Genomic DNA, 25,470 nt, shown 5'->3' with positions numbered 1-25,470 from the left:
GTAGCTTATCTGCTAGCACTGTTCATTTTCTTAAGAGCATCTGGAATTACCGGCTGTCTTTGCAACAGAGCAAGAAAGAATATTTTACTTTGGTGGTTTGCCCTTGCTCCACTGGACAGCTGTCCCAGGAGCAAATGGAGCAGCAGGTGGAAGCACAGTAATACAGGGGATTACTTAAGCTGCCTCCCACAGTTCAGGCACCACTTGAAGGGGAACTGTGGAGTCAGTGTACCTTTGGCTTCTCCTCACTCACTGCTTGGAGTTTTGCTTTTGATTAACAGACCATCATGCCCTTAAAATCCATAGGACCCAATAATGATGAGGAACTCCAGTCTACATCCAGATCAGAAGTGCCTTAGCAGTTCCCCTTTAATCAGCTGCATATTAAGGAGAAGACTGAATTTTATTTTTTTTTTAAGCTCAGTCTTGCCTATTGAGTAGCCTGACAAACATAAATCAGTGGGCTTCTTTCTGCCCTTTTGAACCATGGAGATGTCCAGAACATTTTTCTTTCTTATTCTTCAGGCATATATTTTATTTTAATTTCTTCTGTCACAGGAGATCACATTACAAGGAAACAAAAAACTGCCTTCTACAATCTTTATCCCAAAACCTCTGACATAGAAAACAGGGGATGATGTAGCTCCTTAGCAGCATAAACCTTGATACACTGCCCTAGCATTCAACAAGCCTGCCAGGACAAGAAGATGTTTCAGTGTTTCAAATGTCTTGTGCAGTGAATTCTGGTCTGGCTTCAGACATCACTCAGGATGGCAAGGGAACTGCAGGCTGCATAGCAGAGAAAGCAGCACTGCTGCAGGTGAGAAGGCACCCACTGGTCCCTTTGCTCACTAACAGAGAAGGATCTGTGGATATGTGGAGGTTGAAGGCAATTGTGAGCATAGAGATCACAATATGATAGAGTTCTCAGTTATCAGAGAAGCAAGGAGAGGGGGTCAGCAGAACTGCTACCTTGGGCTTTGGGAGGGCAGACTTTGTCCTGTTTAGAAGACCAGTTGACATAGTCCCTTGGGAGGCAAGTCTTGAAGGGCAAAGGGGTACAGGAAAGCTGGATGATCTTTAAGAAGGACATTTTAATAGGAGCCAACAGTCTCTGTGTGTCAAAAGATGAGCTGGAGGGGAAGACCGGCTTGGTTGAACAGAGAGCTTTGGTTGGAACTCAGGAAAAAAAAGAGAGTTTGTGGCCTCTGGAAGAAAGGGCAGGACACTCAGGGGGACTACAAGGATATTGTGAGGTTATACAGGGACAAAATGAGAACGGCAAAATCCCGTCTTGAAAACAATCTGACTACTGCCATAAAAGACAATTAAAATGTTCCTATAAATACACTAGCAACAAAAAGACAGCTAAGGAGAATTTTCACCAGCAGTAGTTTCTTACTGGGGAGGCCCAAGATCATTGCAGGTTAGTAAATGTCTACAAGAGGGGCCAGAAGGAGGATCTGGGGAACCTCAGGACTGTCAGTCTGACCTCAGTGCTGAGGAAGGTTATGGAGCAGCTCATCTTGAGTGCCAACACATGCAGGACAAGTCTATCAGGCCCAGTCAGCACGGGTTAATGAAAGGCGGGTCCTGCTTGACTAACCTGATCTCCTTCTATGACAAGGTAACCCACTTAGTGGATGAGGGAAAAGTTGTGGTTATGGTCTATTTAGACTTCAGTAAAAATTTTGACACAGTTTCCCCCAGAATTCTCCTGGAAAAACTGGCTGCTCATGGCTTGAACTCATGTAAGCTTCTTTGGGTCAAGAACTATCCGGGTCACTGGGCCCAAAGGGTTGTGGGGAATGGAGGTAAATCCAGTTGGCTGGTCACAATCAGTGTTCCCTAGGGTTTAGTACTGGGGCAAATTATCCTTAATGTATTGTTCAGATGACCAGGAAAGCCAAGAGCATCCTGGACTCTATCAGAAATAATGTGGCTAGCAGGATTAGGGAAGAGGTTGTCCTCCCATACTCAGCACTGGTGATGCCACACCTTGAATACTGTGTTCAGTTTTGGGCCCCTTACCAGAAGAAGGACATTTTGGTGCTAGAGAGAATCCAGAGAATGACAGCAAAGTTGATGAAGGTCTAGAATGTAAGTCTTAAGAAGAGTGGCTGAGGGAACTGGGATTGTTTAGTCTCAAGAAAATGAGGCTGAGAGGAGACTTTACCACTCTTTACAGCTACTTGAAAGGAGGGTGTGGTGCTGTGGGTGTTGGTCTCTTCTCCTATGCAACTGGTGATAAGACAAGAGGAAATGGCCTCAAACATTTCCTCTTGCACCAAGAAAGGTTTAGATTGGATATCAAGAAAAATTTCTTCACCAAAAGGGTTGTCAAGCATTGGAACAGGCTGCCCAGGGAACTGGCTTAGTCACCATCCCTGGAAATATTTAAAAGATGTGTCGATGTGGTGCAAAGGGACATGGTTTAGTGGTGGAGTTTGCAGTGCTAGGTTAACTGTTGGACTTGATGATCTTAAAGGTCTTTTCCAACCTAAACTACGATATTTTGTTGATTTTGATATTATGACCTTCAGCAGCCTTTTAGTACCAATGCTCCTGGGATGGCTCTGTGCTCAAACCAATCTTCATTGCCAAGACATAGAACTTCTCATTCCTGGCACAGTGCAGGGCTAACAAAAGGATCTTGATCCGTTCTGGAGATGCTCTGTGGTGTGGCACCATGCCACATGCACTCCTGCAGCCAAGCACTGCAGCACTGTGACTTTGTGAGCTGCTGCCCTAGCAGTGGGAGTAGAAGGGTGCTATGAAAGGTTTGTGCCAGCAGCACTGGTCGGGCCAGGCTCTGTATTTCCCCAGGACTTGTCATTAGAGTCTTTTTATGAACATTGTTGAGTCCAGTGTCACAGACCTGTCTGCTACCTTGGGCTTTGGTTTAGGCTAAAGGAACTTTCACATCTTTTTGTTGGATAAAGGGAAATTAAAAAATAAACAAAACACTCACAGAAAAATAAAGAAGTTCCAAGTAAATGCAAACTAATTGTTCACTCTGTGATCTTCACGAGCTTCTGCTGCTACCACACACCTCCTGTCCACCCTCTCATCTGGAAACCAGAAGTTCAGCAGAAGAGGCTGCGTGGTGCCTACTGCAAGCTGCATCACTCCAGCACTAGCATTATCAGCCCTCAGTTTTATGAACTACTGAATGTTTGCTGAGGTCAGCTGTTTTTAGAAGGTTGCTTTTCAATTTTCTCTTGCATTCATCACAAAAAAAAATCTTTCTTGACAGTTTCTGTAGCTTAAGTGGTTGTCAGGAGATACAAACCACAGAAAGTATGTGCCTGCATTCTGAAAAACTCCCTCTTTGCAGCAGGAGACCAGTCACTCACTGAAAAAAGGAACCCCTAATATTTTCATCCCTAAACACTAGTGTCAGTTCCCTCTTTGAACTCCAGAGTTTTACATCCTTCCCATATTAGAACAGCTACTTAATTGGTGATTTAACCAACCCAGCCTGACCTGGCTTGTCCCTGAAGCAGCCCCTGGGGGCCTCACAAGGTGCATGCCAGCAGAAGCAGCTGTAGTGCTCCAGTGAGCACCTTTGCTCTGTCCACTGGCAGTAGGAATCACAGATCACAGAACTGTAATTGTTGGAAAATACCTCTATGATCACCGTGTCCAACCATCAGCATCTCCCCCACCAATAAAAAAATACATATCTATAGCACCACGACCTGGAGCATGTCCTGAAGTGTCTCATCTACATAGTTTTTAAATACCTCCAGGGATACTGACTCTACCACCTGCCTGGACAGCCCATTACAATGACCAACTACTCTTCCAGTAAATATATTCTGCTTAATATCTAGCCTAAATCTCCTCTGGTGCAACTTCAGGCCATTTCCTCTAGTCCTATCATTATTTACTTGAGAGAAGAAGCCATCTCCCACCTCCCAACAACCTCCTTTCAGGTAGCTGCAGAGAGCAATAAGATCTCATCTCAGCCTCCTCTTCTCCAGATTAAACATTCCCAATTCCCTCAGCCTCTCCTCATGGGACTTGTTCTCCAGACCCTTCTCCAACTTGGTTGCTCTTCTCTGAACTCGATTTAGCAGTTCAATGTCTTTCTTGTAGTGAGAGGCCCAGAATTGAACACAGTGAGTACAGGGGCACCATCACTTCCCTTCTCCTGCTAGCCACGCTGTTCCTGATATAAGCCAGGATACTGTTGGCCTTCTTGGCCACCTGGGCATACTGCTGGCTCCCTCCTCCAAAGCCCCAGAGAGCAATCCACAGGATTTTCCATATGCCCTGTGTCATGGTATGCCACCTGAATGGTTCTTATCTGCTGAAGAAAAGCAAGGTGGATTTTGTGGGCTTTTTCATGGGCTTTCCTCACAAAACCCTCCTGCTTTTAACCCCATTGGAAGAGGAAAATGAGTTCAACTCTGTCCCAGGGTGTAATGTTGGTGGAGAACTGCCCTTTCAAGGAAAAAAGAGAGAAAACCAAGCTGCCCATGCTCTTCATCAGGGGCCTTGAATCAAAAGTGAATCACTGTTTGCTTTGCATTGTATCATGTTGATCCCCTGCCTCAGTGCTTCCCCAGAGGTTTGAAACCAGGAAGGTTTTTTCCTACCTTTGATGAATAACTTTGGTGTCAGTGGGAATTGTGGCTGGGGGATCAGTATTCTCTGAAATATATCATGGCTCGGCTGCAACTAGGGACAAGCCAGAGCTCCTCAGCCTAAAGCACTCCAGTGACTCTTAATTCCTGGTTAACATGCCTTGGGCATCCAGCGGCAGGCAGGAAATGGCCAGGATTCAGCACTGGGAAACACCCCAGGGATGGGGACAGGATGTTGCTGTGTGGGTGAGGGTCAGAATGAGGCCTGGTGAGAGGAACAAACAACAGAATTAGACCCGGGATGTCCAGGCAGGTCCATGGTAAGGCCTACGCAGGTCTTGCTTGTGGTCTGCTAAATTCTCCTCTATCTAAGCAGGGTCCCAAGGGCAGTAGCAAGCTGCTCAAGAGATGTCATAGAACAGTTAAAGGGCAACCAGACAATCAGGCCCAGTCAGCATGGGTTCATGGAAGGCAGATCCTTCTTGACAAACCCGATTTCATTCTACATCGAGGTGACCTGCTTAGGGGATGAGGGAAAGGCTGTTGATATCCTCTTTACTGGATCTCAGTAAAGCCTTTTATACTGTCTCCCATCACATCCTCATGAAAAAGCTGGCTGCCCGTGCTTGGATGTGCATATACTCTGCTGGGTTAAACACTGGCTGGATGTCTGGGCTTAAAGAATTGTGGTCAATGGAGTTAAATCCAGTTGGTGGCCAGTCAGGGGTGGTGTCCCCAAGGTCTCAGTGCTGGGGCCACTCCTGTTTAATATCTTCTTTAATGATCTTGATGAGGGGATTGAATGCACCCTCAGGAAGTTCGCAGATGACACCAAGTTGGGAGGGAGGATCTGCTGGGTGGTAGAAAGGCTTCACAGAGGGACCTGGACAGACTGGATTGTTGGGCTGAGTTCATTTCGAAATGAACTAAATTCTGCCTAATCTGTGAGAAGATACAGTTTGTCAGGGTGAGTAGTCCAGGGGGTGGAGGGATGCTATGACAACAGGATAACCCTCCTCGGACACCAGCAAGACCACAGAGAAGGGGCACCTTATAAACAGGAAGAATAAATCTTCCCATTACAGGAAGATCTGCAGTTAGAGTTTGCCTGTCACAAGAGTTGAAGGCATAGCTCTGTAAGAAACAAGACTTTATGAGCTCCAGGACTAAGACACAGAACTAGCTATCCTAACTTGTTTTTCAGAAGCTCCAGTGAAGGAGGTGCCACAAACCAGAACTTGGGCTATCTACACCCTTACCCCTAAATGACCAAATACATAATCCCTTCGGGTCTCCATCATACGCTTGACAGAAAGCATCAAGAAATGCTTCATGGAGGAGTGAGCAGGTTTGATAAATAAACCTGACCCTAGTTTTGATAAGCCTGACCCTAGTGCCCAAGGATCTTGAAGTACACTGCACCTGTGAAAAGATTTAATACCACGTATGTCTCAGAAAGTTTGGTTTGCCAAGCAGTCTGCAGAAAGCCTGCAGTAGCTCCTCCCTTTTGCTATGTAATCGTGTTACATGCCCTCTTGCAAGAACTAAGGCTGCTTCACAGCTCCCCTGTATCCTACAAGGAATAGAGTCACTAAAAAAACTAGGTTTTTTTCTAGCCTTGTGACAGGCAGAGAAGACAGGCAAACAGACACATCAGTGTTCCTTCTCCTTTTTCTGGCTCACACTGGTCTCTCTCTGTACTTTCCAGTTGTGCTGCAGCTGCTGTGCTCCTGTCTGCCTTCAGTCAGCTGCTGGTGACTCAGCCCAGCTGCCCTGCAGGACTTTTTGAGAACACCCACAAAAGCCATCAGTGACAGTGGGTCAGAACTCATTCTCGTGCACCTTTCCTGCCCCTCACTCACAAACTTTCACTGAGCATGAACTTGCTGGCTTTCCAAGACAGCAGCTGATAGCCACCACCACAGCAAAGGCAAAAAAAAAAAAAAAAAAAAAAAAAAAAAAGTAACTGGGTTGACAATTTCCAAGAATAACACAGCAGCACTTTTCTACTTTATGCATCATTTTCATGAATGAATAATTCATTCAGTTGTGGTAATTCCTGCATTCATAAAAAATAAAAGAACCAAAAAACAACCAACACAATCACAGTGACTTCTCTTGGCTGCCAGTGGCTACTAAGCCCTGGGATCTGTGGGGGGGGGACAGGCCCACGCCAAGCTGCTGAGCCCTGAGGAAGGAAGGAAGGGAGGAATAAGTATGATGCAGTAGCACCAATGAGACAAAGCTGTGTGGTGTGGTCGGCACACTGGAATGAAGGAGTGTCATCCACAGGGACCCATGAGGAGTGGGCCCATGAAAACTGCATGAAGTTCCACAAGGCCAAGTGCAGGGTCCTGCACATGGGTTGAGGCACCGTGAAGCACACTTACAGGCTGGGTGGAGAATGGATTAAAAGCAGATCTGATGAGATTAACTTAGGGGTCCTGGTTGATGAGAAGCTCAAAGTGAGCTGGCAATGAGTGCTTGCAGACTGAAAATCCAACCATGTCCTGGACTGCACTAAAAAAAACATGGCCAGCATGTTGAGGGAGGCAATTCTCCAGCTCTGGTCCACTCTTGTGAGACCCCACCTGGAGTACTGTGTCCAAAAATGGAGCCCCCAAACCAAAAAAGACATAGTGCTGTTGGGCTGAGTCCAAAGGAGGGCCAAAAATATAATCAGAGGGCTGGAGCACCTCTCCTATGAAGACAAGCTGAGAGAGTTGGGGTTGCTCAGCCTGGAGAAGAGAAGGCTTTGGGGAGACCTTGTAGTGGCCTTCCAGTACCTGAAAGGCCTACAGGAAAGCTGGGGAGGGTAGATTTAGGCTAGACATTAGGAACCTGAGATACTTCACTATGAGGGTGGTGAGACAGTGGGAACAGGTTGTCCAGGGAAGTTGTGGATGCCCTATCCCTGGGATTGTTCAAGGACAGGTTGGATGGGGCTTTGAGCAACCTGGGCTAGTGGGAGGTGTTCCTGCCCATGCAGGGGGGTTGGAACTAGATGATCTTGAAAGTCCTTCCAACCTAAACCATTATAAGATTCAATGATTGTATGATTCTTGATTTTTAGTATCATGCATTTCATGTTTTCAGTGAAACTTAGCAAATTGAAGTACTTGCAACAATAGACTGCCTTAAGCTGGCAATATGAAATAAAAGTTCTTGCAGAAGGCTGAAAGATATTTTTGATTCTTTTGCTTTCACTGACAAAACACAGCACTACTTCTGAATTACAGGTGCTAGAATACTTCAGTCAGCATAATCCTCAGCTTATATTATGAAATACCCATTTTGGAGAATGCTGCATGAGTATATTGCTGAAATGGAGTTCAGATAATGACAGAACTGGAACACAAGGAGAAGCATTGTCTGTCCTAGTTTCCTCTGAAAAGCACCTGAACTGCCCCCCTTAACAAATACCCCAAAAAAAGGGTGGACAGGCATAACTCTTGATTATGTTCTCTAATTCTCAGAGAAGTTCTTCACTAGTCTATTGTTATTATTTTGGTCTGGCACCAGAAAATAGCACTCTGGGCCATCAAATGAACTCAGGAAGTTCAGCATGGACTGTACCTTTCTTCAGTGTGGCTGTCCAAGATATGCAATACAGCACCAATACCAGCAACACAAAGGGGAGACAAAGTCTTGTAGTAGGAACAGCTGATTTGACTTTCAGAGTTTACCAGACAGAGAAAGGATCTGATTTAGCCATGCTACTGCCCCTCACCTGTAATCTTTCCATCTCAAGAGGTCTATGGTTATTTTTGTAACGTGCCTATGACCTGACACAATTCAACCCACTTGTAACCTGAAGGTTTAATGATGTTGGGGAGAACACACTACTCACTGTGTGCCTTGTGTGCTACCAGCAGCTACCTGAAACCTGCTCCCTCCCCTTCCCACACACACCTACCTCACCCTCACAGCAGCAGGGACCTTCCTTCCCCGCAGCTGCCCTGCTCTGTGATCTCAACCAAACATTATTCATGGGCAGGGAAGGGCTGATGAAACAAAACGAGAGCCAGAGGGTGAAGCCTAGGAGGGTACAGGTTGTTCCTGAAGCTGAGAACACCGAGCACGACCTCGCTGAACAGGAAGCCAAAGGACGTCAGCAGAGTCACACGCCGGCAAAAACAGTGTGCGTGAGATCAGTCTCTGGTCCCTGCCACAGAGAGCAGCGTGAGCCCTCTGGGATAGCTGGCAGTCATTTTAATCACACCTGGGATTTCCAGGTTAAAAAAAAAAAAAAAAGAGAGAGAGAGAGAGAAAAACCTCTTCTCTCTTTAGAGCTGACATCGTATCAGCAGGAGTATAAACCCTTAAAGGTAAAATGCTTGTAGCTGACTGCTAGAAGGAAATCTGAGCAGAAAACAATTGCACTTCAGGAACTATGGAGCTTTTGTCAAAGTAGTAGAAAAGGTAGACAGTCAATATAAAGTAAAAATAAGGAAACAAACAAACTTCGAAAAACTGCTCATTAAAAATTATTCATTTAGTGCCCAGCCGGAATCAGTAGCGAATTTTGCAACAGAGCTGAAGACCTCCCTTGGTGGGAATGATCCACTTCCATCTTCTCAATGTTTCTGGTCTTATGGTAAAAAGTCATCAGGGCTGTCTGGCAGAGAACACCTTCATTTCAGCTATTACAAAATACGAATTTCAAACTAAATTGGTTGCAGTTTGGAAATGAAGAGTAGTAGTGGTTTTCCCAGCTCATACAACTGAAAATTACTTTCAGTAAAGTGGCAGAGGATTCTTGTGAAATTTCCTCACACTTGATACACAAGAACTAGATGCATTAAGGGGTATTGGTAAACATGCATTATGAATGATTCAAGTGGTTTCCCTTTGAATTTTTCCTATGTTACACAATTACAAGAGTATGGTTAACTCAGAACTCTTGGTAAATTAAGCAGAGACACAGAATGTATAAATATAAAAGTGAATATATTATATACACATATATTTGAAATTGCTGCTTGAGGACAGAATGTTGCTGGGTAAGGAGAAGGTAAGACTGTCACCTTCAAAAGAGAATATTAAAAAGGGAACTGTTATGAAGGCAGTGGACTCTTGTGGATCATTCACAGCACCACTGCTGGCCCATCCACACTGAAACAAGCTGAACCAGCCCAGTGGCATCTTTAACAGGATAGGACAGTGTGGGAAAAGTGAGGACCTGCACTTGATTCTATGATTCTACAAAGTTCTCTGAAGGCTTTCAAAAGAAATCAACCTAATTTGTGCTTGTTTCTGAGTCCTAAGAAGTTTTGTTGGCACTATCATGGCAGGAATGTGACTTCCTGGATTGCTTCATGTCACTCCCCACCTCACTGTGCTGCCTCAGACATACCCCAAACCCCACCTGACCTGAGCACCCCATTGTGATCACCCCACTGAGGTGACCTGAGGGGTGCTGAACCACCACCCAGCCCAGGCGAAATCACTGACACTGGTTAGGAATAGTTTGGCACGCAATCTAAATAAGAAATACATTAGATTTCTGCAGTGCTCATCTCCCAGGGCAGGGCAAGTGGATGCTCAGGGATGGATGGGTGAGGACAAGGTCACTGAACGGGACCATTGCCCTCGCACCACCCACAGAGGGACTCAGTTGCCTGTGCACACTCTAACCCATCTCCATCACCATGGTTCCCAGCTCCATCCCAGACACATGAGATGTCAAAGCAAAGTGGTGCCAGAGCTCACAGCTCTCAGACCAGGAGAACTGACAGTGCACACCAGTGTTGGGAGGTTGATGGCTGGGTACTGCCTAAGATCAGGGGAACCTGTGACATCTGGCCTTCAGTTGTGGGTTCTCTAGGTTTGGCTTTTTACTATAAAGACAAAAATCAAAGTCTGAAAATAGATATTTGCTCTGTAAATACATAATTTCTCCACATTTCTTTAATGGGAAAAAGGAAACTTATTTCAAGCAAAGTGGAAGTATTTGGTGCCAAATTTATATTTGGCATTTATATGCGTACTGCTTGGCTCCAACTGCAAAGAGCACAAGTTAGGGAACTGTAAGGTAAGGAGACACCTGCAGTCAGTAAAGCTAAGGAGACACTGTACCAGATAGCCAAGAGCAAGTATGAAACCCTTATAATTGCAGGTGTTTAAGAATTGGTAATAAGGGCATCTGTCCGGATCAGCTGATGTGTATGGGTTCCTGCCTCAAGGCAGGGATAGGACAGATCACCTCTGAGTGCCAGGCTTTTTTATCTTGCCTCTGGTGACCCAACAAAAGCTCAAATCAGTCAGCTACTGCAAAAAGTGCTGTAGCTCTGCTGACGCTAAAAAGTGTCAAAACCTCAGATTTAAATATAATGAGAAAGATAGTAACTATGCAGCAGGACAGTTTCTCTAACATCAGTCATAGGTAAACAATCAGCAGTGACTCAGAGAAAATAATGCTGCCTCCTGATTCATTGCTTCCACTGCTGCCATCTTACCTTCTGCACCACCCAGGGATTTCCTTCAACATCTCTCACCCTCCTGCAGGGCCCACAGCTCTGTATCTGCTGATGTGTGGCTGTGTGACAACCTGAGGCTGTGGACAGTTGATTTCATCAGGGTTATTTCTCAGGAACAAGTGCTGTGCTTATCTCTTTGGGAATAAAATTCTCCAGCATGCCAAGAAGCACTTTCAGTTCTCTAGAGAACGGTCACTTCTCTCAGATGTCAGCCACATGGATAGAAGTGGTTGCTTCCTCTAAAAGCAAGATACCCTCAAAGTGAGCATATCTAGGCAATTCGGAACATCTCTCTCCTTATCTGACAAAGATTACAGCTGTCACTACATACCCATAGCACAGTAGCACACCACAGACTGTGGCAGGCCAGTGTTGTGTTCTGCCCTCTTGCAATCCCTCTCCCGTGTATGTTGCCTTCATCCACATTGCTCAACAAGCTTCACAAAGGAGAGCAGTACCCTCATTCATATTTGATGGGTGAAGAAACTGAGGCACAGAGATACCACAGCAGAAGCAAGAATACAAACCAGATCTTGTACACCAGGAGCTGGCCAGTAGGCAGACAGTCCTCATATAGATGCATGGCCATGTTACCACAATAAAACACTGTCTTTCTAGTTGCTGAAGGGGCTGAGCTGAGAAACCTGGATGCAGAGCTCAAAGGACAGTCTGCCCTTTTTGTCCTGAAGCATTAGATCAGGTAGCAACACCCACCTGGGGCTTTGCGCCTGCTTTGAGCAGGTAAATACCTCAGCTGCAGGTAGCTCACTCAAATGCAAAAGGCATCCTCTCATAGTATAAGCTACTGCCTGCTTTCCTGACAGCATGGGGCTGGGAGGTGAAGGTAGAGGTATGCTTCTGCTGTTCTGATAGCCAGTTATGCTCTCCCCTCTTTAGGACCACGAGATTCTTGCCAGGCTGGTCTCTCTGACAGACAACAAGCCAAGTACACAGCTGTTTTCAGCTCTGGGATGAGTGTGCCAGACAGCACATTTTTAAGGCAACCTCACACACACACACCAAGACACTTACCCCTGTGCAGACTATCCCACAAAGTCCAATGGAAACCAACACAACCATTTTCTATGCTTCTCAGCAAAAGAGAGACAGAGGTCCAGGGAAGAGAGGTTAAGGTAGCTGCAGTGGCTCTTAATTCACCTGAACAGTTCTACATCCTTTTCATTACAAGGGCTGGAGAAGATAACCTGTAAACAATGGCCCATCTGTCACTTATCCCTCCTGCTTTACCTTTACCTTTACCTTGCTAAGGCCTCAGTCCCTGCACATGTGCTTATCCTTATGTGATGTGATTATCCTTATGTGATGTGATTAGCACCAACAAGGTCACAAAATGTCCCTGCCCATGGTAGGCGGGTTGGATCTAGATGATCTTTAAGGTCCCTTTCAACTATAACCATTCTATGTTTCTATGAAAGTATGCATACAAATCCAAGGCAGAACAGTCTGGAAAAAAGAAAAGATATATCCTTGATGTATGTGAGAAGAGCAGTAAGAAAGCATCCTTGATCTCTGACAGCACTCTAAGATACTTCCTAACAATAGCAATTGTGTACCCAGATGTTTCAAATAGCCACTCAAACACTACTTTTCTGGGTACAACCAAAGTAAATGCCATAATTTGAGAAGATGTTGTGTTCCCATAGCAGGACTGCAGTATGTTGATATATTTTTGCTTCAAAGCTCTTCCAGCTTTTCTTAGATGTTATCCTCAGACATAACCAGATCTGATGGAAATGGTGGAACAACACACTGGGAGACCTGAAAGCCCCCTCACCTTTAAATTATTTCCTAATGCTGTATGTAGTTTTGTGTACTGTGCATTTATAACCACTGAGAGACCATATTCACATTCTGGAAGGCACTGAGGGGCTGAGTTTCCAATCTAATAGGTTTCTCCTGGGACATTCTCCCAAACACTTAGCTTGTGTGTAACTGAAATTTGCATAAGAAAGTTTGAACAGTTTTAAAGGCTCTCCCTCCCCACTTGCTGAGCAGAGAGCTAGTGGCTTCCTGTTAAGGAAAGATTTAGTCTGCTCTTGTCTTTGTTAGTCAAGTCTGGCATTCCCCTCTGAAAAAAAAAATGAGAGAGAGAGGGAAAGAAAGAAAATAAGTTATTGCTTAAAAGAAAGCAGTCAAGTGATGCTAACTTAGCACGTACCTATATAAAGGTTAAAAGAGTGGGCACATCCTCCCACATCTGGTAGGTGAAGTGGGCTGAGATGACTGACCACTACACTCACCACTTCCACAGGCCACTCATTTCTAAGAACACTGTGGCTTTTCATTCCTACAGGGGCTTTTCATTCCCACATGTACATATCTTTAGCACACAGTTTTACTCCAGACAAGTGTAGCAAAGATGGGCCTTTCCACTGAATACCAGAAGGCAGAAACACAGTGTACTTCAAACTTTTCTCTAACTAAGCATCTATGCTAATGAGTGAACCTTTTTGGGTGACAATGATTAGGTAACTAGGGCAAAGAAAATGGGTTAGGCAATAACATCCATCCCTAAGCAACAATTTGTCTGTTGTGGCCACTGACAGGTATGAAAAGAACCAATGACGTTAAGAGAGATTTAACTTCTTGCAGTAGCAGATTTGCTATTTGCAGAGAAAGACATAAACAACTTATCGCACAAAAATGCTGTGGAAATGAAGGGAGACAATAGGAAAGGATGGAAGTGGTTTGACCTTTCTTCTTAGATCATCTCGTGCTTATCTCTTTTAATTCTGTAAACATGCACATGCTAGCTCAAAAGCACTATTGCCTGAAGTCACCATGACAGAAACTTTGCAACCCAGCACATATTGCTATGATGCAGCATCATCAACCTGAGTTGCTGTGCAACCTTCCAGGCTCCTTGAGCAGCATGTTACAGCAGCAGACTCTCTCCCACTGATAATGTCACAGCAGAAGGATGATGCACGTTCTCCCTCCAGCCTTGGCAGCATTATATTGCTGGCCAGAGGCAACCTTCACAAGTGAAACTCCCCTCTGTCATGACTGCCAGGCAGGGAAATGCCAAAGGTTTGCAGCAGCATTAAACGTGCATTTGAAAACCATGGACCTTACTACCTGTAAATGAAGGTGGAATAGTTCAAAAAGACCTATATGATCTTGGAGTTTATGCTGATTTTTTTACATGAATACTTGGGACTTCACTATACATTTCTCTTTTTTTGAAATTAGTATAAATATGTGATAAGAGATGTCTTTCTGACAACATAATTATGTTGGTCACAGTCCTAATACATAGCTGTAGTAAATATTTTTCATTAACTATTAGCCATTGAATTGGAGTAGGTTGTACTGGTATGGTACAATATTGTGTATGTATTTATTTATGTATTAATACAAACACACTGCCCAATGAATACCAGTAATATTTTAGTGTCAGACAGTGCATTTGTTTGCCAGTGCCCACATCCAGCAAGACCAGAATGGAGAGTGGTATTGGTGTGTGATTATCATAAACCAAGGTTTATCCAGACAAATAACCTGTCAGGCTGTAATTTGTTGGCTGAATTTCCCCTGTTACCATATTCACAGAGTCCCAGAATCACCGAGGTGGGAAAGCAGCTCTGGAGATCATCGGGTGGAGGTCACCCAGTTCAGAGGAAGAACACTTTGAGCAGAGTGCTCAGCTGGGTTTTGAGTATCTCCAGGGGTGGAGATTCCAGAGGCTCTGTGGGGAAGATCTTAAATTGTTTGATCACCTTCACAGTGGTAAAAACACTTTTCTTATGTTTAAGTGGAGTTTCTTGTGTTTCAGTTTATGCCCATTGCCTCTCATCCTGTCACTGAGCATCACATGTCTGTCTCCCTCTTCTTTTCTTCCTCCCATCCAGGTATCTGTGGGACCTGGATTTCCAGATAATTTAGTTATTTCTGAAAATATCTTCCAGCACTTTCGCCCAAATAAGGTTTGTGACCCATTTACCTAAGCAGAGGGAGATTCATGTGTGCTTCAACAAAGTGATCACCCACAGACTAAGAGAGTCATCGCCTGAGAGGCAGGATCAGATCATTTGCTGATCCAAGTGTTACACATCTTCTAGTCATCCCTGCACCAAACACAGTGAGTTGTATTCAGAGATGTTTGGCTGATGCTTATCATCCAGGGAGCTGTCCTGATTTGATCTGACGTTCAAGAGATTTTTGGCTCCATCTTACATTTGTTCCAATAATGATTCATCATAACTTAGCTATGAGCAGCTAACTTCTCCTTTGAGACTGTCTGGCTTTGACTTCCAGTTACTGGGGCTTGTTTGCCTTTTTCTACCATTAGCACCTAGTCCTCAATGCCTATCAAAAACCAAGCTGATCTTCTTTCAGCCCGAAGTTCTGTCCCCTTAAAATCTCCCACTGAGAGATGTTTTCTCCAACCCACAAGTATGCCTCTTCATTTTTGAAAACTCAGTCTTCTATTTCAAACTGGAAGAAGGGCTTGTGCACCCCTTTTTTTCTGGTTTCTTTGTTTGCTTGCTTGTTTTGGTTTTGTTGGGGGGGTTTTTTGTTGTTTTGTTTGTTTTTTTTTTAAACTATACCAGCTGGTCAGATAAGATATCAACTCTACCTGCTCTGAACTGCCTCTTCATTTTTTCACTGTTCTTTAAAAAATAGAGTAGAAAAGTTAGAGCCTAAGTTTGTGTGTTTGCATGCATCAGGCTGCTATGAAAAGGAGGTATGTTCTTCCAGATAATAATGCAGATTTTCAACTGGACTGGATTAGAGACCATAAAGAATTAAAATCCTAATATGCCACAACAGTAAATATAGCAGAGAATCAACAGTCTAAATGAGATACATACTGTCATTGTAATGAAATAAAACAGTATATCCAGACCTGCAGCATTTTTTTCTCACAGCTAACATTAAACATTTTCCAGTAGTTGATGTCAGGACCACAATTTCAAGCCACAGCAAAAGAAAAGGTAAGAATTGGCACAATCCCTTTGTTTAATGAAGGTTTCCTTTGGAAAGGCTGGAGATACATTTATATTATCCCTTTACATATTACTTCTACAATGTAGTTAAATAGCCCTTAATGCTTTGTATACAAAGAAAATAAAAGAGAAAACTCATGTCTGAGCCCAAGAGAATCCACTAATGAAGACAGCCACCAGGAAAATTGTGAATACTTTGTTTTAAAATGTTACTGAGAAATGTTCCACGTGGTTCCATACACAATGCTCTGAATCTGTGGACTATAACAACATTTGGAACAAATTGCCCTCCAATCTTATTTTAATGGTGAAAAAAAAAACAAAGTTGTGGGCTCTTTTTCCTCAAAAATCAAATGTTTCTGTACCAAAATAGTGACTAGAGTAAGGATCTATACTTAGTTTAGGGCTTTTATTTTTTCTCCACTGACTTGATAATGAGCAACCTACATTTTTGAGGATTTTTTTTTCTCCCCCTGCTCCAAAATAGCCTCACATATTCCTGTGACTCACAAAATCTTTTAAAAACAAACCACCAAATGTGTGATTTTAGAAGTGTCAGTTACAGTTTTGTTATCAGTTATCAGAGGGGATTCCACACACTTTCAGTTCAATGGAAAGGAGTACCTCTTTGCTCATTAAATGACAGGTGAATGTCAGTTCTAGGAAACTGCTTTTAATTCCAAACCCAGACCCTTCATCTGTGTCCCTGATTTTGAGCTGTTGATACCAGAAGCTCTTTCGATTCCATCAAATCCCACTCATCCAGACCACAGAATTTTTTGTAAAATTAAGATTCAATGAGATTTCCTTCAGTGTCAGTCCTGGATTTCTCTTCTAACATGCTCAGTGCTCCCAAATAATTCTTCATCCCCAGTTATGTTAAATGGTGAGACAACTATCAGACTCCCAGGCTTGCCCATAGTTATGTTAAATAGCAAGACAACCACTGGATTCCAATGTAAACTGCAGATCTGTGTTTGTTTATGCAGTGCTTCTCACCCAGCATGACTAGAAGAAAAATGCATGTCTTGATTGATCTTTAAGAGAATGAACAAGATGCAGGGAACTGCTGTTCATTCCAAACTCTTCAGCACTTGCAATCTTGATAATTATGTGAAATGGTTGTGATTCTTGCTCACTTTTCTAAATTTCTGCTACTATAAATGCCAACGTATTAATTAAGATTACTGCACTATTATTCAACAACATAATATACTATACTACAATGAGGCAAAACCTGACTCATCTTGTTTTATTGACAGAGAGAAATATCCATTTTACCAAAGAGAGCTTGCTAACACAAGTTTATGTGGCACATAAGAATGCTCATAAAACATTCACAAACCAATCACTCAGGGTAGGAAATCCCAGAATTTAAGTTACTTTTGCAGCTCTATTTTAGTGGCTCTGGGCCTTAGGAGGGAATCCTTCAATAACTTTTTCCCCTCCACTCCCACCTCTTTGCATGCACAGGCTGCAAAGCCTGTGAGCTTTTGGTGAGCATATATCTGGGTTTCATGTACTCCCCTTTGCCCAGTGCCTAGCCTCACACTTCACCTACTACTCAAAAACATCTCTGAAAATAAAATTACTCAGAATCTCTTGCTCTTGCCTCATCACTAAAGCATCTGTGTATCTTTGAATGTTAGCTAATCCTAATTCGTAAACCCTGCAACATGAGGGGGTGGTACAATCCTCATTTTACAAGTAGGGAACTGAAGCATAACGTGATGAAGGTCAAAAGTTTCCATTACTTCTATGTACTCCCAGGGACCCGATTTCTGGGTTTGTATAATACTCTGCTTTCTCTCTCCAAAGTGTTACCTCAGCTATAGCTGAGAGAAGTCACCACTCCTTCATGTCAGACTCCAAATCTCCACCCACAAGTCTGTAATGCAAGGAGCACCCACTCAGTCACCACCTCTGACAAGGTAGGTTTCAAAAATTTGCCCAACACTGCACAGAAATTTTGTGGTTAAGAGTATCAGGTCCAGTTTCCCAGGCCAGCATGTGACGGCTTCTGCTTGGGGGCTGTCCTTGCTCTTGATGCAATCCCTTCCTTCAGCCTGCAGCTTCAGGATGAGATTGCAAATAAGGTGGAAGTCCTGGGTGCTCAGTCCTGTCCCCTCTGGCACACACCCCTGACTGCCCCAGGAAAAATGCCCTGTGAAGGAGACATGCATTCTCATGCATCAAACTCTGTGACTTTAATATATTTTAATTTCAGGGAAAGTAATAGGAAATGTGGGACAAAGATAATGGATAGATAATCCATTTAATGGAATAATGGCAAAACTCAAGGGGCTTGAGCACCAATCTCAAGCACACTCTTTCAACAGCAGTCTCAAGCACAGATTATGTAGTGAGGCACACCTGTTTCTGCCCATTGCCTCACATTTTCTCCTCACTCCTCTCCTGATCTGTGGTTCAGGTTCCACCTGATTCTTTATTATCCCTCTAATTTTGTTCTCTTCAGCTTTCAGTATGTTCCTCAAGATTCTCCACCAAGCTCTAATCTCCTTGCTTTACCAAGTTCCAGCTTTCTTTTCTAGTCCCCCACCTTAGTTTTCATCTCTTCAAAATTCACAATACTGGACATTTTGCTGATAGCCTTAACCTGCCATGTTCTCTGGATTCTGACTCCTAATCATAGCCTTTTCCTTGGGCTCTAGCTATCCTACTCAATTCCTTCCTTTGCTTGATCTTTTTCCTCCTGTCCCTTCCTTTTCTCATCCCATATTTTAGTTCCTAGTAGGAGTTAACATTCTTCCCATTACCCATTTCCCCAGCCCCAGTTGATTTCTATTCTGGTACCATCGATAAGTGAATTTCTTGACTGAACCTTACACAGCTTCTTAACTCCTGATTTCCCATCTCCCTCAGAAACTGCTCAGTGCCCTCAGTTTCCTCAGCTCTGAAATTCAGTCTTCAGCTTTAGATACCAGAACTCATCTCTGCTGCCACTCAAATAACACCAGGCTCCTCCTGAGCCACAGATATACCCCTCTTCTTCCATGCCTGCTGGCAAGACAAAGGCCACTAAAAGCATGAGATAGGCAGAAGCTTCCTGGTTTCACTTCCATGGCCTTGATTTGGACTCATAGGGGGTGGGAATTGCAGGAGGCCCAGCCTGCATCTGGGCTGTGGCAAACCTTCTTTGGGTCACCCAGCACGGTGTCACCTGCACAGTTTCACCCTCTGGGCAACACTGGATCTGTGAGGGGATGGTGTACACTCCATCACACTGTGTACAGCACACAGCTGCAGGATGACAACTTACTCCAGCTGTGGGTGAAGCTGGTTTGGATTACTGGAAGAACTGAAAAATAAGTAAAAGAAGTGGATTGATCTGGAGGAAAATGCAGATTTCTTTTTTTTTTTTCCTTTTGAAAAATTATATTCACCTGCATTTTTACTTATGCGAAATCCTTTAATTTCTATCTACAGCATTGGAAACATTAAGAAAAAAAATAGCACAAAGCAAAGAACAAGGAAATAGTGCTATAACTTCCCACCTTTTACCTAAAAGAAGCCTTTGGTTAATTCTTTTGATATGTGAGGAGACCCAGACTCTTCTTTCACAGCTCATATCACCAGATGGTATAGTCCAGAGTACAGTGCTCCCACTTAAATTTTCAGACTACTCTATTCTATTTTGAACTATTAACTGGAATAGTGCTGGCAAGATTCCTCATTGTTAGTCTATAATGAAACCTAATTTCTTGGTGGTTTTCCTTCTACCCCCCAAAAATTAAATAAATCTTTGAGCGCCACAGCTTGAGCAAGAGAGACTGAAAGTTTCCTTCTGTATATTCTGTGCTTCAGCATAGCTTGGAGATTTCCTTAATTCACCAAAGGGGGTAAAGGAAATCTAGGTTTGCCTCTGCCCTTATCTAGCTTTCTGTGGCAGAGGCAGAAATTAAACTGTGCCAACCACATTCTTTATGCTTTACTTCTCTTGGGACACTGAGCAAAAGTTGTCACTCACCTTCACCATGAAATATTTTCCAGCTGCAAGTATTTTTCCTGGTTCTTGATGATTTCAGGTCATCCAGAGCACATTTCTTGGATGGGGGCAAGTAAGCTGTTCACCAAAAGCAGTGCAGCTGAGCTAAGGCAGGAGGTGAACTCTGCAGGACACAGTCCAGAGACACAGCTCCAGTCAAGACACAGGGAGAGGCAGTGATATGGTCACTATAAGAAGCTAAGAGGCATTTGCACGTGGTCACTCATTACAGAATCACCCATAGTTTGACTTTAAAGGTCTCTGCCTGCAAGTGCAAATAGCAGTTGACTATCAATGGGTTTGGACTGACATTTCTTTGAGTTTCAAGTCACGCATCCCTGATGCATAAGTCATTCTGTTGCCATAAATCAGGCTTCTGCTCCAGAGAAAGGGTCATCAGACCATTTTAAATAAAAAATTGGTGGGATTTTTTAAACGGACAAAATTACTTGTCCCCTAGCCTTGTGCCTAGGAAATAATGAGCTATTTTAAGTCAGGCTTTCCCTCTTTCTCACCCCTCTGACCAATAGTAGACATTTATTCCAAAAAATACGTGGTTTGACATACATGAAAAAAAAAATCCTGGGTTTTAACATCAGCAATGGTGTGCACTTTAGTAAACAGTTTTTCCTTGATTCTGCTTGTAAGTAAAACATAAAGCTGAAACACTTGCTCTTATTTCTTTCTTCATAGACATTGTATCAACTTTCTCTAAAAAACAGTGATGGCCTATCATCAACTGAGTATTTAACCAAGGAGAGAAATAGGTAAGTGTGTAGGTGCCTCTAATCTGCAGAAGCACTGATGCAACAGTGAATGTTCAATTATGGGATTTACCCTTGATGAGCAATTCAGATGTTAAACTAGCTATGGGCTATACCAGTATTGTGGGGGTTTTATGCACAATTCAGTGGAAGTATGTGAACTACTTACTGCAGAGCTTGGTTAGAATTGTGCAGGACTTCATTTGAAGGAGTTACCCTCTCTGCCCAGGATAGCTCTGGTACCAGGAAGTTTCTCCAGAATTTGCAGGTTCCAATTTTGAACTTTGAAGCAACAGCACTGCTCCACTTTGGTCTGTCGTAATTCTTCCCATTCTGTTGCCATCTGTCCTATCTCTAAAGGAAGAACAAAACATAAGGTCAGAGATAATCCTGGTTTCATTAATGCCCAATTAGGGTAAACACACCAAGCAGCTAAGGGGGCAGAACACATCTTCCTTCTTCAATCTCCTCAAGAATCTACCACAAAGGCAGAGGGTGCAGAGATTACTTCCTCCCTGCACCTCTAGAGATTCAGTGTGCCAGAGAAAGAGAACAGAGATGGATCAGATAGATGCCTGCATCCACAGCCAATGAAACCTACTTACAGCCAGAAGAGTAAATAGCCATAGGAGCATAGGAACTCCTGGAATGATGTTTGTACGGAGCAAGGGCCTGGTATGTGAACAGGAGTAAGTTATGACTGCTGTTTTGGATGGAGGACTTTTAAAAGACAGGCATGTCCAGGTCGAGTGTACTTGCAGGGGGTAGATGAGAGTGACAATGTCAGAACATGCTCAGTGAGTCTCACAGACACTGAGATCCTATCCCTAGGATTCACGGTCTTGAAGCATCTTCTGAAAAGTCTGAAGCTTATCATTCCATTTCATTTTCCAGCCCACTGAACTGAACCAGATTAAGCCTCTCTCAGGATGTAGAAACTGAATCATGGTTATAACTGATCACAGTGCTATTAGATCAGCTGGATACTTCAAAAGAGTTCCTTTCCTGGTCAGGGAGGGGGGTGACTGGTTAAGGGCACTGTTGGAGGAGATAGACTTGAGGTGACACTGCCATGGCTATGCCCAGAGGCAGGAGGTCAGGGGAGGGCAGTGCAGGCAGCTGTGAGCAGTGGGGATGGGTGCCCCCCCAAGGTTCTGCAGGCAGACTGGCTGCACATTAGCCTGGCACTGTACCTCTTAGAACAGAAAGGCACAAAGGTTGACAGGACTAATGAAGAGGAGCTGAAAATCTGTTCCTGAGAGTGTCAAAGAGAAGAAATTAGTGAGGAATCTGTGAAGATCATCCACCTGGTACTTTGTAGATATCACACTACTGTCCTTTTCTCTGTTGCTTGCATTCTGCTGCCTCTATCATCCTGAGATTTAGCCTTCTCTGTTCCACTTCTGTATCATCTGTGCACACATGCATACATACAAGTATACGCTTACCAGAGCATACAGCCCCTGTATTACTTGTCTGATAGAAGAACAATTATTTACAAGCATATTCAGAACATGCTGTTCTGTGTATCTCAGCAGATGATGAGACACAGGGCAATACTCTCCTCTCTCTCTTATAAACTGAAACCACTCCTGAAATGCAGCCACTGTGCAGGAGAATATCGTAGCTGCTCCTTAGTGCACAACTAGATTACCTTACTTAGGCCAGAAAATGTCAGTATTACATAAACCTGACGAAATTGCAGGCATAAACCTATTTAAGCAGATACAATTGGCCTCATCGAAACATGTGAAGCCAGCATAGAGCTTTACTACAGTGACAAATTCCATGGAATAATTACCAACTACAAGCTCCTTTTGCCTCATGTTCTCATGAAATTTCATTGCAAGCTATTTGAGAATTAGCCATGTAGTTAGGGTTTCCCTTTCATCTGTTTTTAAAATTAATTATCTTGGGCAATGTGCATAACCATAAAAGGGGAAAAATAGAAGAACAGCAGAGCAAGGAGGCTGAGGAGATCAGGATCAGCTGTGTGCTGGACTTCTTAGATTGTTTGACTCCCTCTCCACAAGACAGACATGACCCAGATAGGATAAATCTGTACATACTGTAATTAAAGCTCTGGTGATGAACTTTCAGCCTTTATCTTGATCACAGGGAGATTTTTCCATCAATCTATCTTCAGCTATCATTCAAAACCATCTGTTTACTTTTCTAACACACCATATCTATTCTTTCATACAGAGAAGACTCAAGAGGTGAACATATTTTGATCACAATGATGAGGATTTGACTAGCACTTCAGCATCTCTCCCATTTGAAAATAAACAGCTTACAATGGAAAAAAACAGTTTTCTGTAAAACTGGTCTAAAAAATAAAGAAAATGCCTTGTATGTAAGTATGTATGCATATATATATGTATGTATGGAAAATTCATCAGTCCAAGTGGAAAGCACGCAATATGCTTTTGGACAATGAACCATTAAATAAACTATTACAGAAACATACAAAAAAATCATAAATCTACTGCCTCTCAGAAACCCTGTCACATATACTCTGGACTATGTTACTGTGCCATGAAAAGGGACTCCAACTCCATATGAAGAAGGGCAATGCACAGAGTGATGTATTTGCTTGACACAAGTGATCCACATAAGACAGTTTTTTAATGCTCTAGAACATAGGGATGAAAACACAATTACTCAGGGTGTTCCACAAAGATCAGAGATTAACAGATTTTTATAGTAAAACTTTTTTATAGTAACTATATCCTAGACATGATAGTATTTCTTTATCTACTCTTCCAAAATCTGCATGGGACGAGCTTTACTTCTTCCACCTGAATAAATGAGGGACAATTTATAGTAAGCCACTCGTGGGATGTATTCTGCAGCTGCAAAAATTACAGAAGTAGCAGCACGTGACATGAAAACAGATTCCCTGCATGTGTGTGGCAGAAATCTTACAAAACTCTCTCTGTGAAGATAGGAATAAATGATCATGCTACTGTTACCAATAAGTTCTGTCTTTGCAAAAATAGGGAGTCCCTTCTCCCTGAAATAAGTATGAGTCAGAAGAAAGCAGCATACTTTTTGAGCTAAAACACATGATTAATGTCACCCCACAGTCTTCAATTAAATCCATGTTTACAAAGCAAATGCACCGTTTCCCAGGAAGGAGACAATTTTTAACTTTTAGGAAACAATCTCTGGACTCCATTATTGAATTCAACAAATGCTGCTAAATTCCCATGTGTAAACAAACATCCTTCTTTGGAGAAATTTTTCCTGAGGAAATTCTGGCACTGCTAATACAGGCCAAAGAGATTTTCTCTCCACTTGGAAAGCTAGATCAAATTTCTGGCCACTCATATAAGCCTCTCCTGCTATTCCCCATGCACAGAATTTGATCTACGCAAAGGAAATGCCTTTCCTCTGCTTTTGGAAGTCCAGGAATGAATTCACTTCCTCATTGCCATTGAAAACGGCTGTGAGCTTTTAGCAGGCCCAAAATGGAGTTAACCTCTTAACATACAAGATACTGAACACCTATTCAGTACTCAACACCTCTGAGGTAAAAGCCCACTGAAACTGTTTGGCTGGGCATGTGCCGAATGAGATTAAACCCCACATTTGTGTTAGTTATTCTAAAATAGGATTTATAGTAAGTGCTGGGTGTACCAGGCACCTTATATGATTCTCTTCTCTTTGATTAAATCAAAACACTCTTTCCCTGAAAGAGGCACTTCTAGAAGAAGTTATGGGGCTGGCACAGAAACTATAGATGAAGTTCAATTGCCTGTGTTATTGAGGACATCAGACTAGACATTTATAAACATAAAAGGCTGTTCAGAAACATCCACCGTGTAGTGTAGAAATGGGCATTTCTTGGCTATTTCTCCACATTTTTATGAATTGTAGGAAACTACAAAAATTACAGAGGGAAAAGATGGACAAGCTTCATGCTCTATTATTTGTGACTAAAGATTACCTTCACATGGTGACTTATCAGTTCCCACATAATTCCATTGCTGAGAGATGCTGAGGAGACGAAGTATTTCCACCCTGAGAGAAAACAGTTCCATCAGTTCTCCCATATTAGTAAGGAATGATACAAAGTCATTCATTCACATATTCACCAAGCATATGGAAACTAACCATGATTTAAAATAGCTTTGCTGATTCTAAAGCGTAATGTTTAATGCTTAAGAAATGGAAACATACATAAGAAAATACGTTATTGGAAATATCTAAAAGAAACTACAACAGTTTGCACCAATTTTTTGGCCATTCAGATTATTCAACATGCATATATTTTGAGAAAAAAATAAAAATTTTCAGTGAGACTTGAAAGGAGCTCTAGGAAAGGAACTCTTAGCTTTATGCACAGTCCCCTAAAAAACTAAACTACAAGCTGTCAGCTGAACTGTCCCTACTGAAGAATGTTTGCCTGACTGCATTATATGTTGAAATCATTCATGGAATAAAGGAGAGGGGAGTAAGTGCTTCAATTACATGAGCAGGCCTTTGCTAGCTCCATTGCCTGACCCCTTCCCATCCGCTCCCAGAGGGAGCTCTGTGCTAAATGCTTACTTCATACTACTTACTACATACTGCTACTTCAGAGTAGCTGCCTATGTAATCTCATCAGACGGGAATATAGAAGGAAGGAAAACAATAGCAATTCCCCCAGACTTC

This window comes from Heliangelus exortis, chromosome 3, assembly GCF_036169615.1.
Source record: "Heliangelus exortis chromosome 3, bHelExo1.hap1, whole genome shotgun sequence".
Lineage (NCBI taxonomy): Eukaryota > Metazoa > Chordata > Aves > Apodiformes > Trochilidae > Heliangelus > Heliangelus exortis.
The sequence above is the reverse complement of the archived record's forward strand: the minus strand, read 5'-3'. Positions refer to the sequence as shown.